This window comes from Mauremys reevesii, linkage group 3 (assembly GCF_016161935.1).
Source record: "Mauremys reevesii isolate NIE-2019 linkage group 3, ASM1616193v1, whole genome shotgun sequence".
Taxonomy (NCBI): Eukaryota; Metazoa; Chordata; order Testudines; family Geoemydidae; genus Mauremys; species Mauremys reevesii.
Window position 1 is genome coordinate 43,894,075 of NC_052625.1, and position 14,929 is coordinate 43,909,003.

The 14,929-nt window shown below is 44.8% G+C and overlaps 1 protein-coding gene across 4 annotated transcripts in view; it reads right to left on the reverse strand.

Annotated features, from left to right (window-relative positions):
* The window catches only part of RD3 (RD3 regulator of GUCY2D), a 138,503-nt gene that overhangs the window by 20,621 nt on the left and 102,953 nt on the right, over positions 1–14,929 (reverse strand). The window contains exon 1 of one of the 4 annotated variants that reach the window (XM_039530392.1): positions 14,714–14,860. The exons of the other annotated variants lie outside the window; for them this stretch is intronic. The gene's annotated coding sequence lies outside the window, so the exon portion shown is untranslated. Of the gene's footprint in view, positions 1–14,713; positions 14,861–14,929 lie in introns of those variants that run through there. 4 annotated transcript variants of the gene reach the window in all.

Sequence of the window (14,929 nt, forward strand, 5' to 3'; positions counted from 1 at the left end):
AATGATTGTGTGAATGAATATATATATATATGTGTGTGTGTGTGTGTATATAAGAAATAAGTAGTGATAGAAATAAGTAGTAAAACAACGTTGTTTGCTTTTGTCTTTTGCTTTACTATTATATTTACAATAAATGTGGCATCTTTGCCTTATCCCTCTTAATAAGATCCTGCTGGTTTTTATTATATTGGTATAACAATAGGAGGTGAGAGTACCAGCACAGTAAGTGAAGTGGAGTGAAGAACCAGCAGTGAAGCAGTTAATACAACGTGTAGAGGTGGTATATAATGTATTTGGTTTGGCCCTTGTTTTAAAATAATTACATATTGTAATCCACCTTCCACTTCACTTGTATGCTTCAGAACACTATCTTAAGCACTAAGCGAGCTAAGCACCAACACATCCACTCCTCCTCTAGGCAGGATTATCTACAAGATAATTTCTACCTTGATTTTCTAGGCCAAATTGTGTAAATTTGATTTTGAACATTAACTTTAATAACATGTTTAAGCTGATGAAGCCCCTAGAGAGAGATGTACCAACTTACACCTGAATTTGGCCCTATACCGCTACACTTCTGTTGATGCCTTCATACCTTCACAAAACCATTAAAATAAGCAACTCAAATAGTTAAATGACTTAAAGCACAAATCTCACTGACTTTCAATGGAACATATAATCCTAAATCACTTAGGTGCTTTTGAAAGTCCCACCTGTAAGCTTAGATCTAAAACCTGAAAATGGCAGCAGCCTCAGAAGCCAGGAGAGAAGGAGAATTTCATATCTAAGTTGCAAAGTGACTAAAGCTCTAGTCCCCAATATAGTGATAATTACCAAAAGTTCATAGTCACTTAGAACTCAAGGTACGACTTGGAATATCCTAAGTGCTTCCGGACTCCCAGAAGTAGCAGTGGTCAAAGGGCTTTTCTTCTCCACATGGCAAGGAAATTGTTTCAAAAGTGGACCTAGCCTCAGTGAGCCACACCTTTGTCACTTCAAGACTGCATTACTGCATGGTGCTGTATTCAGAACTACATTTGAAGACCACTTGGAAACTTCAGCTAGAGTGGAACAAAGTTGTCTGCTTGCTTACTGGTGTGCCAGGTATGGAGCGCATTGCACTGTTACTCCATAGACATCACTGGCATCCAATTTAGTATTCAGGTGCAATTCCTGGTGTTGATTTTAATCTAAAAAGCCCTGCATGGTTTGGATCCTGGTTATCTTTGAGGCCACTTCTCTCTTCATGCCTCAACCTGGAGGTTGAGACCAGGTGGGAAGCTCGAGCTGACAAATCTAGATTAGTATATTTAGCATCAGAGTATTCTCTGTGAGGAGCCCCTCAATTCTGGAACTTGTTTCCTGTGCTGGTCCAGAAATTCACGAGTCAACCAACTTTCGGGGCATGATGTAGATCTATCTATTTATTTACCCAGCCTTTTGCCTGATGAGATAAGCTGGGAGGGTTGGAGTTCTGTGTTGGCAGTGGGAGATTTCCAGTTTGACGCTATGTCATTTTAAGATGTAATTGTGTGTGATTTCATATTTTCGCCATGACCCTAAAAGTGCAAGTAATAAAATGAAAAATAAAAATAAATACAAATACAGTAGGGAACAAGATCTCTAAGATAACATTTGTGGAGTCCCTAGAACTGCAATTTGTAATGTATGCAAAATCAGATCCTAATAGAGGAGGACTGGGAAAATGTGTTGAAAATAGCTAGCTTGGGAGGAACCTTTTTTGGTAAGATTGCCCCATTCTGCAAGGGTTTTGCTCAAAGATCAGTCAACAAATCAAAGTCACATTTCCAAAAGTGGAGTCTGGAAGTAATCAAAGTGTGCTATGCATCAGCACATCGGTATCAGAGTGGGGCACAAACCTGGAAATGGTTCTTACAATTACCTCCCAGTTTCCTACAGCATCTACAAATCTAGGTGATATGCTTGTCCATCAACATGCATGTCGCTAAAAGAATCCACACCATTAAATAAAGGTGTCCCAAGAAGTCTATATTCTGTTCTTGGGGTTCCAAGTTTGAAAATATTGCAGTCTAATTTTTAGACTCTTCCAGATTCAGAAAATGTGCCACACTGGATCAAACCACAGGTCCAGTATCCTGCATCTAACAGCAACCAATACCCGATCCTACAGAAGAAGGTAAAAAACAAAGCAAAGATTGCAAGTTCTGTGGGGCAAGGACCATATGTGTGTGTAAGGCAACACATACACTTCTGGTGCTCTATAAATAATGATGCCCGAACTAGTTGTGCACATAAGGGAACCCTGTGGTGATTAGTTTATGCCCCGAAGCTTTGATTACCCTTACATTAGCAGGCAGAGCAACAACTACTGGAAACGATCCTGCTCCTACTGAACTCCCATACAGTACAGTGGGAGCAGGAGCCAGTTCCCTTCCTATTAATGATAATGGTAATATCACCAGGATGACTCCAGTTCTTTCAAGCCAGCCTCTCTCACTTTCACATTACCACAGATGGCAATGTCTGCCTGTTGCAGGTCTAGCCCACCTGTATAGGTGACTAAGCTCACATGGGAATGGTGTGCTGATGGTTCTGAGTCCATAACTCCAGTACCCTAAAATGCAGCTATGCTCTGTTACATACTTAGATGGTATTTTTGTATTTGTGAGTTTAGCATGTGTTCACCACTACATTATTAAAGGTTAAGATACCTTGACATGATCCAGTAAGAGGCACTGAGGCAAGCTCACTGCTAGCAAAAGGGGATGGTAGAATTAACTAAGATATTGTAAAGATTTAAATGTCTTGGCACTCTCACTCACATGACGGGGTAATTTATATTAGAGAGAAACTATTCTGCAGTTATTTAGAAAAGATGCAAATACCTACAACACTCAGCCAGCACCTTCCTTCATCTGATACAGGTTGAGCTGGGTCTCTCATATAACGTGTGGGTATTTTACCAATATTTTTAGCAGCAAACAGGCTAATTCGTGCCATCTTCCTGTCAACTAGCCTGTTCTTATTACTGTCTGAGTCTGACCTCACACTGGTATATATGCACCAGTGTACAAACACAGGAGAGCTAGGCCCTGTAAGGGTAATTTGTGAAGCTGAACAGATTTTAACCTCTCATCATGTTCCAGCTATTGCCATTGCTGGCTGTTTTATTAGAGGCAGCAGGGCCCCTCATGGATAGAGCAGGAAACTGGGAGTCAGGAAATTTAGGTTTTAATTCCCACTGACTCACTATGGGTAAGATCTTGCAATGTGCTGAGCTCTTCTTATGACCTCCAGCTTGTTGATCTCTTTCAGTGGCTCTTTATCAAAGAGACTAGTGCTGTGAGGGAGTACAGCTTTAAAAAGCGTTACTGTAGCAGGGCATCAGAACGATGCTGCAAGATGATGATCACTTCTGAAAAGAGTTCAGGCACACTGGCATCAATGGGAGTTTTGCCTGAGCAAGAACTGCAGGTTGATTTGTCCAGTCCCCACAACCAGGGCCGTCTCCAGACCCCAGCGCGCCAAGCGCGCGCTTGGGGCGGCGTCCCGCGGGAGGGCGGCAGGCGGCTCCGGTGGACCTCCCGCAGACGTGCCTGCGGAGGGTCCACTGGTCCCGCGTCTCCGGTGGAGCATCCGCAGGCGTGCCTGCGGGAGGTCCACCGGAGCCGCGGGACCAGCGGACCCTCCGCAGGCACGTCTGCAGGAGGTCCACTGGAGCCGCGGGACCGGTGACCACCAGAGCGCCCCCGCGGCGTGCCGCCCTGCTTGGGGCGGCGCAAATCCTAGAGCCGCCCCTGCCCACAACGTACCTAAATGACTTGGGAATACAAGTCCCACAGGCTTTCAACAGGGCTTGTAGTCCTCAGTGTCCTAGGTGCTTTTGAAAAATTACACGACTCATCAAGAAGGGCGTAGGGCAGGCAGAGCAGATTGCCTGCAATTCACACTGCCTGTTTTCTAGCAGAGGGAAAATCCAGTCCAAGCATCTCATGCAAAGCTACAGCCAGTGCTAGTTGTCCCTAGGTGGTTCTTGTTTGCATGAAGCTGTTTTTCTCTCTTCCTCCTTTCTACTGCTGGAAACTGGCCACATACACTCAGTGGAACTGACAAGCCACCCCTATTCAACCTGCCATTGGTCTTTTCAGCCCAGGGAAGGGACCAGGGGCTCTACACTACACTACACTAATTGCAACTGCTGTTTTCAATTTAAAGTCCACACTGGGGCTAATCATTAAGTAACATGAAATGTCTTTTCTATCAGGAAGGACACAAAGGACTGGGGCTTACAGTCAGGTTGCAGGATGCTGATGACCAAGAGGGCTCAGCCTGGCTCCCTTCTGGGGAAAAGGGCTAACACAGCCATCTGTGTTAAATAAAAACAGTGCTTCATTTGGCTGCAAATCCTTCTGCTGGACAATAAATCAGTTTTGCTGCTGCTCAGAGTAGTCCATTCATGTTTCAGAGAGCTGGCTTTGACCATGCTCAGTTTATAAACTGGTCAAATACTAATAAATTAAAAATATTAAACTGTTCATAAAAATCTCCACTCCAGAAGTAGTGTAGAGTTTCAGGAATTTTGCCTACTCAACTCGATATTTCCTTTTGGAAATAACACCTTCTCCTCAGAGTTGACCATGTTTGACATCAGACAGTATATTTTACATATTTGCTTTTTCAATGTACTCTGTACCTGGATTATACAATACTTCTATACTTGTACCTGTAGCTGGATGTTAATATTGGCCTAATGGGTGTTTCCTTGATTGTCAGTGATCATGTTCATAGGAAATGCCATTGAGTAACCTTAGCTGTAAACTGCTAAACTAACAGCCCTTTCTGTGTAGGCATTTCCTTCCAGAGATGGGCCACTCCATCCTCTGCATCTTCACCAGCTCCCTGTGGCTGCCTCCATTCCTCTTCCTCCCTTGACTCCCTCAATGTTCCCCCTTGTGCTCTGTGTCTCTGGCTCCCTGTTCCACCCTTAAACATTTATAAATATAAAGATGCAGAAGTGGAAGGGCCAGGGAGGGAGGAAATCAATGGGGGAGCTAGTGCAGACAATGAACTGAGGAGCCAGGAAAGTACCAAGCCCATATGTGTTGTGGCTAGGGTGACCAGGTGTCCAGTTTTCAACTGGAACACCCAGTCAGAAAGAGATCCTGGCGGCTCCAGTCAGCACTGCTGACCGGGCCGTTGACTGTTCAGTTGGCAGTGGCGTGCAGCAGGGCTGACAAGCTCCCTGCTATCTGCCATGCCGCATGGCGCCTGGGAAACAGCCAGCATGTCCTCCCTCTGGTTCCTAAACCAGGGATCTCAAATTCAAATCACCACAAGGGCTACATGAGGACTAGTGCATTGGCCTGAGGGCCGCATCACTGAAACTTTTCCATAAAAAGAAACAAAAGTATAGTTAAAAATGAAAAAAAATCAAGAGTAATATAGTATGCTATTAAAAGTCCATGTATTAACTTTTAAAAATTGTAATGCGAAAAGTCAGTGCTAATGACAGTCATTTCATTTTTGGCCACTTAGCTGGCAGCATTTTGCATCAACCAGAGCATCAATATTAGGTTTGATATCCTGAGACGACACCCATCTCAGTGTTGCTTGCAAATTGTACCACATTCCATACAAAAAACTACACTAAGAGAATGTTAAGACTGCACAGTTAAGCACACGTGCCAAAAACAGGGTTGCACACACAACTTTTTCTCTACCCTTTTGAGACTGTTATCATGTAATCTTTAATTACAGGGTCACGTACTGTTTCTCATACAATATATACCTTTTTTCTACCCCCTTAAATTGTATAGCATCTTACAGTGATTTTTCTACTGACTTTTTTTTGCATTGTCACAGTAGCCCAATATATGCTTACTAGCAAAGGACTTGCCACTTAGCCACTCAAGCTTATGGTAAGTATGAGTGAGGGCGGGCAAATGTGTGTTGTGATGGGAAGCTGTGTTGATTTGTGCCTGGGTTGTGTTGTGCTGGGAGATTTTGGTTGATTTGTGTTGGCGGCAAATAAGGGGTGTGTGCTGGGGTGAGGGGCTATCTGTATTTGGACTTGTTGGTTGTGTTGTTGTGTAGGTAGTTGTGCTGATATGTGAAGTGGCAGCTAGGCACAAGGGTGTGGCAGTCAGGCCAAGTAATCCACCATCTGTGAAGTCTCCCTCATACAACCAATGAAACTGTAGCATGCAAATTAGCTATTGAGTAAGGATGGTGATTGGTTGAGTTATCTCTGATATCACAATGGTATAGTATTCTTGGCACACACCTTTCTCTAGTCATACACCAATTGTCAAGTCAAAATAGCTGAGAACTTCAAAGTTGGTTGGTAACAGACTGCAAAACCCCCATTCCACCCCTTCCATGAGGCCCCACCCCTGCTCCACCCCTTCCATGCCCCCATTCCAATGCCTTCCCCAAAGTCCTCTCCCCAACTCCGCCCCCTCCCTGCCCCTATTCCAACCCCTTCCCCAAATCCCCACCCCAGCCCCGCCTCCTCCCCTGAGCGCGCCACATTCCCACTCCCCCCCCAACCCGGAAAGTCCTAAGCGCCGCCAAACAGCTGTTTGGTGACGGGAAGCACTGGGAGGTAGGCGGAGGAGCAGGGCCGCGGTGCGCTGGGGGATGCAGGGGGTGAGGGGAGCTTGGCTGCTGGTGGGTGCAGGGCACCCAATAATTTTTCCCTGGGTGCTCCAGCCCCGGAGCATCCACGGAGTTGGCATCTATGGCAGGCTGCAGGAAATAACTCTGGGGTGGGGCCAGAGATGAGGGGCATGTAGCTCACGGAGCCTGCACCCCCAGCCGGAGTCCTCACCCCTTCCAGCACCCCAGCCTCAAGCCAGCCTGATGAAAATGAGGTCTGCTCTCTACCCCTCCCCCAGTCCCCCTACTGAGCTGTGGTATACATATCTTTGCCTTGCTGGCTGACTATTCTGACTGAAGGCTGCTCATATAGTCAGATCCTGATCCCCTTTAGGCTCTGCTCAACTACTGGGAGTCCCAATTTGACAGACTTGCTAAGTTTTGTTAGAAGAAGTCTGCTCTGTTGTGAATCACAGGAGAATCATCAGATGGAGAATGTGCTTCCCTGGCAGAAAGAAGAGTTCAGCAAGCAAAGTGTCTCCCTTTCTCCCCGATGCCATGTCCCTGCCTCCATCACCAACAAAAGAGGGCATGGATCAGTGTTCATGTCGCACTCCCCGTCAGTACCTGGCCCAGGCCAGGAAAGCTAATCATCCAACCAGCAGACCAAATCTGGTGATAAAACCTGATCACATGCCACCCGAGGCACACTGCACATACACTATGAAAAGACACCAACAAACAAAACAGAGGGAGGAGGCAGAAGGTGAGACTGGCAGTCAAATTGGGTTGAAAAGCAGGGCTTGGATCTTGGAGGGGCACATTGTCAAACTTACTATACAGTCCTATCAGTACAGGAATGCCACTGGCAAAATGTATTGGTTTGCCGGAGCCTTGGGGGGTACTTGTAGGAGCAGGAGGAAGAAATCTACCGCTAAGGGCTTGGATGATTGTCTATGAAGTTAATTCAAAGCCCATTGAAATCAATGCAAAGACTCCCATTGACTTCACTTGGCAATAGATCTGGTCCTAGATGATCAACCTGTTAGCCAGGCAAAGAAATTCAGCCCCTGGCCATGATGCTCCCTGCTGCCCAGCTTGCCTGTCTAGCTCACCAGCTGAGGATGCTAGGAGTGGTGAGGGACTGCCTGAGGAATGGAGCTGGGCAGTCAGGGAGCAGACAACTGAATGGTGGCAGTGCATGGCAGATACTGACACGCCTTTGAGCTTTCTGTACAGCACGTGAAAAGGTTATGAAAAATAGTGGGGATACATTTTAAAAATGTGACAAACCCAGCATCAGAGATGTGATGATAATCTGTGAGCAAATGTGCGGAGGGAGTTTGGAGGGACTGTGGGTCACAGGGAGGCAAAAAAGTGAAACTAGGTGAGGGAAAGTTAATAACTATCTTATCCAAAAACCCACCATCAATCCATCTGTCCTCTGAACAGCAACTGTGTTAAATCTGGAGACTAAATTAAATCACTGACATCTCAAATGGGAGTTTTAATCCTGCTTTAAGTGAAAAGCTCAGCACAGCCCTAATTATGAAGTTGCTACTGATGCCTCTGTAATAGTAATTATATAATATGCCATACAACTGTAATAAAAATATCTGCTTTCTTCCTGCCACAGTTTTCAGTAGAATGAACTACATCAACAGTTCTCCATCTTTTCCATAGGGGGACCACTTTTTCCATACCAGGGCCCGTAGTACCAGCACCCCTTCCCATCTAGCCATGATCCTCTCACCTTTATACTTAGCAATAGGGGAAGGACAGAGTGATTATGACCGCCTGATACCTATTTGCAACATCCTGGAGATCATGACCCTAGTTTGAGAACCCAATCTATGTAATAAACCATAAAAATAGAAGGAAAGTCTTGTACTTAAGAGGCAAGTTTGGAAGTCAGGGAATCTGGGTTATATTCCTGGCTGTGCCACAGACTTCCTGTGTGATTTCAGACTAGTTGCTTAACCTCTCTGTTTCCTAATCGGTAAAATGGGCATAACCAAATGTATCTATCCCACAGGGATGCTGTGAGACTTATTTCATTAGTGCTGTAAAGCACATTGACCTTCTCACATACAAAGCAGGACAAATATAACAAGTTATGCAACATCTTTCTTGTTCCCAACAAGTGGAATTAAAAGACATAATTCCTGCGCACATTTCAATTATTCTGTTTTGTACCACAGTGGACAAAATATTCTTTGTTTTGCTTTACAAGCTGGACTATCCAAGTGTTATAGAGGACACAAGATATGGGATACAAAGGGAACTGTCACTGTAATTAACAGATGTCAAAGGACATGACCCTGTTTCAAATACCAAGGAGGTTTGGATAACTGAGGTGCCTGTAAGCGTAACACTGTAAGGCCATGTCTACACTAAGGACACTACAGCCACACAGTTGTAGTGCTGCGGCTGTGCTACTGTAAGTGCATATTGTAGATACTTCCTAAATTGGTGGAAAGGGGTTTTCCATCACTGTAGTTAATCCACCTCCCAGAGTGGCGGTAGCTAGGCTGATGAAAGAATTCTTCCGCTGACCTAGCCATATCTATACTAGGGGATAGGTCAGGTTAACTATGGCACTCAAGGGTGTGGATTTTTCACATATGATGTAGGTAGGTCAATTTTAAGTGTAGACCAGGTGATCAGGTCTAAGTGAAACGTATTTATTGTCAGTCTTCCGGGCTGTAGGCTTTGCAGGGCTGTAAATAGTCTGACATGATTTCTATGGATGAGCTAATTAGAAGGTGACAGTTTGGAATGCTAGCAGTAGACTTCCAGGTAAGGTCCCATTCTCCCATCCCTTTCTTACATGAGTAGCGCTTACTGATTCAAGTAGTCAGTAACATCAATGGGACAAGTTAATGTCAGGACTGGGCCCTGTCATTGTAACAGGTTGCTTTTGCTAGAGATGTGACATGACTGACAGTAACTTTCAGAGGCATGTGATGAGTACATTTTTTAGCTCCAAGTACAGCATATCTTTTTTGTATTTTATATTATGGAGTAGATGTACATACACTGAGCAGAGGATCTGGCCCAGTGTATATTGTACTGCTTAAAGGGTAATTTAAGGGAGAAAAAGAAAATGTTACACAAGGTGCTGTGAGATAAAAGGCTAATCACAAACCAGGAGATATAAAGACATCATATTTCTTCCAAGAGTTAAGATGCATACTGCAACTGTGTTGCATTTTCTACATTTAACGGCACCCACAAGATTGTGTAAGGAATCTTTTTATAAAATTAAAAGCACATGACCTTCCCTATGTTTGTATAGTTTCTGATATATTTTGATTCCTAGAGATTTGTTATAGGAGAAAAACTTTTTTCAATGTGTTTTCAACATACACTTTAATTACAAGAGAGTAAAGGAACATGACATGAACTGTGACATGAACACTGCAATGATCGTGATCTGAAGTTACAGAGAAAGCATGTGTTTTGGCTGATCATGGGAAAATATAACAAGGAACATGTGCTACCAAGCAGAAAAAAATATATCTACTCCAGATCTACAGCTGATGTAAGAGCCATAGCTCCATTGACTTTAATGGAACTACACTCGTGTAAATCCACATAACTCCACTGAAGTCAAGAGCTATGTTGATTTACAACAGCTGACCTTTATATGTCATAAAAAAAAAAGTTAACAGAGTATCCTAATCTTTATGTTATCTGCAGAAGCAAAAGGGTTTTTGTTTTGTTTTTTACAATTTACTTCAAATGCATAATAGCATTTCACAGTCTGCCTACCTACCAGAGCAAATCAGGTTCATCTGCCGAGACCCAGAACTATTTTCATGCCAATTTCCCACACAGACTTCAAGCACTAAACATTTTCTAATGCAACCCAAAATAAACAAACAAACAAATAAATAATACAAATGATATCAGTGGAGTGGCTTAAATGTAGTAAGCCAGGAAGTTCAGAATTAAGACAAACACTCTTTCCTTAATTCAGCCTTGTGGCCATAGGTAATTGTTAGATTCAAACATCTTAAGTCCAGAAAAGATCATGTAGTCTGGCTTCCTGCATAATACAGACAATCAAATTGCACTCAGTTATGCCTGCTGCAATGGAGGGAATTATTCTTCCCTACCATGTAAATAAGAGTTAGAAAGGAATCCCGCTAGAACACATTGTGAGGGTTGGATCATAGAAATCCCCCTGGGAGCTGCCAACTGATGTGCCAAAAATATCTCTGCTCCTGTTTTCCCTGCCAGCTCAGGACTCCAGCACCCTGTCTTGCTGAGCCAGACACTCCCGTCTGCTCCAACACAGACCCAGGGTCTGAATTACCTGCCCCAAAGCTGCAGATTTACCTGAAAACAGCTCATAGAAGTGTGCTTGTCTTTAACACTCAGATGCCCAACTCCCAATGGGGTCTAAACCCAAATAAATCTGTCTTACCCTGTATAAAGCTTATGCAGGGTAAACTCATAAATTGTTCGCCCTCTATAACACTGATAGAGAGATATGCCCCGTTGTTTGCTCCCCCAGGTATTAATACATACTCTGAGTTAATTAATAAGTAAAAAATGATTTTATTAAATACAGAAAGTAGGATTTAAGTGTTTCCAAGTAGTAACAGACTGAACAAAGTAAGTCACCAAGCAAAATAAAATAAAATGTGCGAATCTATGTCTAATCAAACTGAATGCAGATAATCTCACCCTCAGAGATGCTTCAGTAAGTTTTTTCCTCAGACTGGACACCTTCCAGGCCTGGGCACAATTCTTTCCCCTGGTACAGCTCTTGTTCCAGCTTAGGTGGTAGCAAGGGGATTCTTCATGATGGCTCTCTCCCTCTTTGTTCTCTTCCACCCCTTTATATATCTTTTGCATAAGGCGGGAATCCTTTTGTCCCTCTCTGAGTTCTCACCCCCTCCTTCTCAATGGAAAGACACCAGGTCAAAGATGGATTCCAGTTCAGGTGTCATGATCACATGTCACTGCAAGACTTCATTACCCACTTGCCAGCACACACATCTACAGGAAGACTTATAGGTAAAACACAGTCATTTGCAGACATTGGTCCTAGTTAATGGGAGTCATCAAGATTCCAAACCACCATTAATGGCCCACACTTTGCATAATTACAATAGGCCCTCAGAGTTGTATTTCATATTTCTAGTTTCAGATACAAGAGTGGTACATTTATACAAATAGGATGATTACACTCAGTAGATTATAAGCTTTGTAATGATACCTTACAAAAGACCTTTTGCATGAAGCATATCTTAGTTACATTATATTCACTCATTATTAATTTTTTATAAAACCATATAGACTGCACAATGTCACACACATACCATGAGCAACATCTCTTTCCTCTCATTTTGTGGCTCATCTAATTTTAAAGATATGTTCAAATAATGTTAAGGATCTGGTGTAAATCCACAATACAAAAGGATTTCAGAATTAAAACTAAATATATATCCCTGACTCCCCCTTTGCTAATCCTTAGTTATTGTAACAGTATTCCTTAGCCACAAAAGGGTGAGTCAAGGAAGTAACTTCAGCTCAGAAACTCCTTGAATTGTGGTTTATACCACAGGTTTATTTAAACATAACACATTGTGCTTTGACTTATCTTCATATTAAATGGACAGAGTTATTGCTCATGCACTGTGGCCTAGAATTACAAATTCTTATATCAATGGACCTGTTAAGGTTAACAGAGTTTCCTATATTATTCCTATATTCCCAGCATAGACCAGACTATGTGCTATGAATATGCAGATGGGATGGTGTGAACGCTATTAGCAGTCCATCATCTGGAAAGTTTTGGAGGGATAGTTTATTCACAACAGATACCAGAGTGGCATACGGTGGGAATGTATATTCACAGGAGCATGCGTATCTGTGTATAACACAGCCACCATCATGAAACTAATAAAATTCCCACTGAAAATATTTACTGTGGGCTAAATCCTGAAGATTTTACTCATTCCCAGGCAATCAAAACTCCTAGGGTTACTACATGGGAATTTTGCCTGTGTACGTATTGCAAGATATTGGGCTCAGTCTCAAAGTTTGGTGTAGCACAGTAGCTGCTTAAAAATACATATTGATATGAAATTAGTGCTCATGACAACAGTGCCAGTCTCAAAGTTTGGTGTAGCACAGTAGCTGCTTAAAAATACATATTGATATGAAATTCAATTCCAGAACTGAAAACTGGACTCCTCTCTCCATAGAACAAGTACAGAAAAGACAAGAGCAGGCAAGCTTCCCTTACTCTGCAAAACCCATTTAGTCCTGGGCTTCTCTGCAGAAGAGGCTATCAGTGATGCCCATTATGACAGCAGTACCTGTCCACTGAGACTCCAAGCAGCCTTCCAGGAGGTAACTGCTCTTGGTCACATTACCAACCTGAGCTGAAACTAAATTGAGGTATTTAGCACTGAGAGCAGAATGTGTGCCTCCATTACATGGGAATAAATCCAGAATAACACAACTGATTTCAGTGGAATTATTCTGGATTTACCCAGGTGTAACTGAGAGCAGAATTTGTTCTGGAGTGTGTAAAAAATACCAGCTGCTTATCTTGATCTGAACAATACTTGATCTGAACAATACTTGGTAACTAACATTGCTTTTCTCTTGTGTTCCTTTTCTTTATATGTACCCTGTTACCCCATGCTTAAACCATCATCTTAGTGACCACTATTTAAATTAAGTTCAATTATAACATCTGAGCAGGTAACTGATTTTCTTCCGAAAATACCAGAAGATCACAGGGCCTGATCCAATGCTAATTAAAATCAGTGGAATGACTCCCATTACTTTCAAGGGCTTTGGAACAGACCTACAGTTTTTATGGACTGAGAACTCTGTTTTTTAATTTTAAATTAGAGGGTGATGATGAAGCGCATGTAAGTCCTAGATAGATAGACAGACATATACTTTCATTTTAAAAACAGCTGAGGGTTAGTTTAAAAAAAGCATAAAAGCATATGATATTTTATTACCATCATCTAACTCAGTGACATAACAACAAATATTTTAGGACCTAATTCTTCACATGTCCACTCCAGTTTTACAGGTGTAGTCATTGCCATTAAGTCTGGTGGAGTTATGGATGCGTAAAACTGGAGTAACTGGGAAGGGACTCAGCCCCTAGTTTTTAAATTGTGTTTTAAATAAGGACAGCATCCAGGGAAAAGACCAAAACAAGCACAGTGGTATGCCAAGATCTAATTTAAAGTGGATGCATGACCCTTTGTAATGACTTGTCACAACATTCAATGAATAGTCTGTGACAGAGGCTGCCCAGTGAATTCTAACTAATGTTCCTGGTAGAATTGCCTCCGTTAAGCGTAACTTTGCTTGATTTCAAGAGTGCAATAGTCGCGATTCACGTTTTTGGGCTTGTTTCTTCCCCTGGGAGGTGGCAAGTCAAATAGAAATGAACCTACTCCGGGCAATTTCCACGCCAAGTCAGGGATAAACACTGGCGGCCAATTTCGAAACTCCTAGAGGAGGCTGAGTGGGTTGTCGCGGACCCGGACAGAGCAAGAGAGGAACATACCTGCAGCCAGAGCAGCCCGCGTCCCGGGCAGAGGAAAAGCCCCGCCGCTATTTCTCGGGCTCCGTTCAGCGCCCGTCCCGAGCGCGGAACACGCCGCAGCACCCAGCCCGGGCACCGAGAGAGCAGCCCGGCCCGCCCTCGGGCCAGCTCCCACCGCTCCCCTTGCGCTGTGCTGTGCTGCGCTGCCTGCAGGGGACGGGCAGAGCTCCAGCCTCCCCTCACCTGCCTGCCCAGCCGCCGCCGCCGCCCCCTGAGTCCAGCCGCAGTCCCCGCGGAGGGGACCCCGCCCCGCCGGGACATGCGCCCGGGCTGGCACCCGCCGAGAAGTTGGGGAGCGATCGCCGGGAGCCAGGCAGGGCCGCTCCGCCGGGCGCTCCCCGGGGGACACGGCCGCCCGCGGCAGTGCCCTGGCTGCCCGCGGCAGCCGCTACCCCCCGGCAATGCGGGCCAGCTCCAGGCACCCAGCCAGAGCGGCCGCCCCGGGGCGCTGGGCTGGGCAGGGCCGGGCCGGCGGCGTCCCCGCCCACGTGGCTGCCGGCTGGACGGGACACACGGTCCCAGTCCCGGGACTCTGCTTACCCGGGCCGGGCCGCGCCGCTCGGCGGGAAGCCCGGGGCCACGGGCGGTGCGCGCGCCCGGCTGCAGACTCCGAAGTGACAAGCGGGGCAGGCGGGAGGCGCTGCCGGGTCGGCGCGGCGGGCGGGATCAGCCTCCGCCGAGCGCCCGGCCCCCCCGCGGCGGTTGCCATAGAGACCGAGCTAAGCCTAGGTGGCCCCCAGAAGGGCTGAGAGCTGG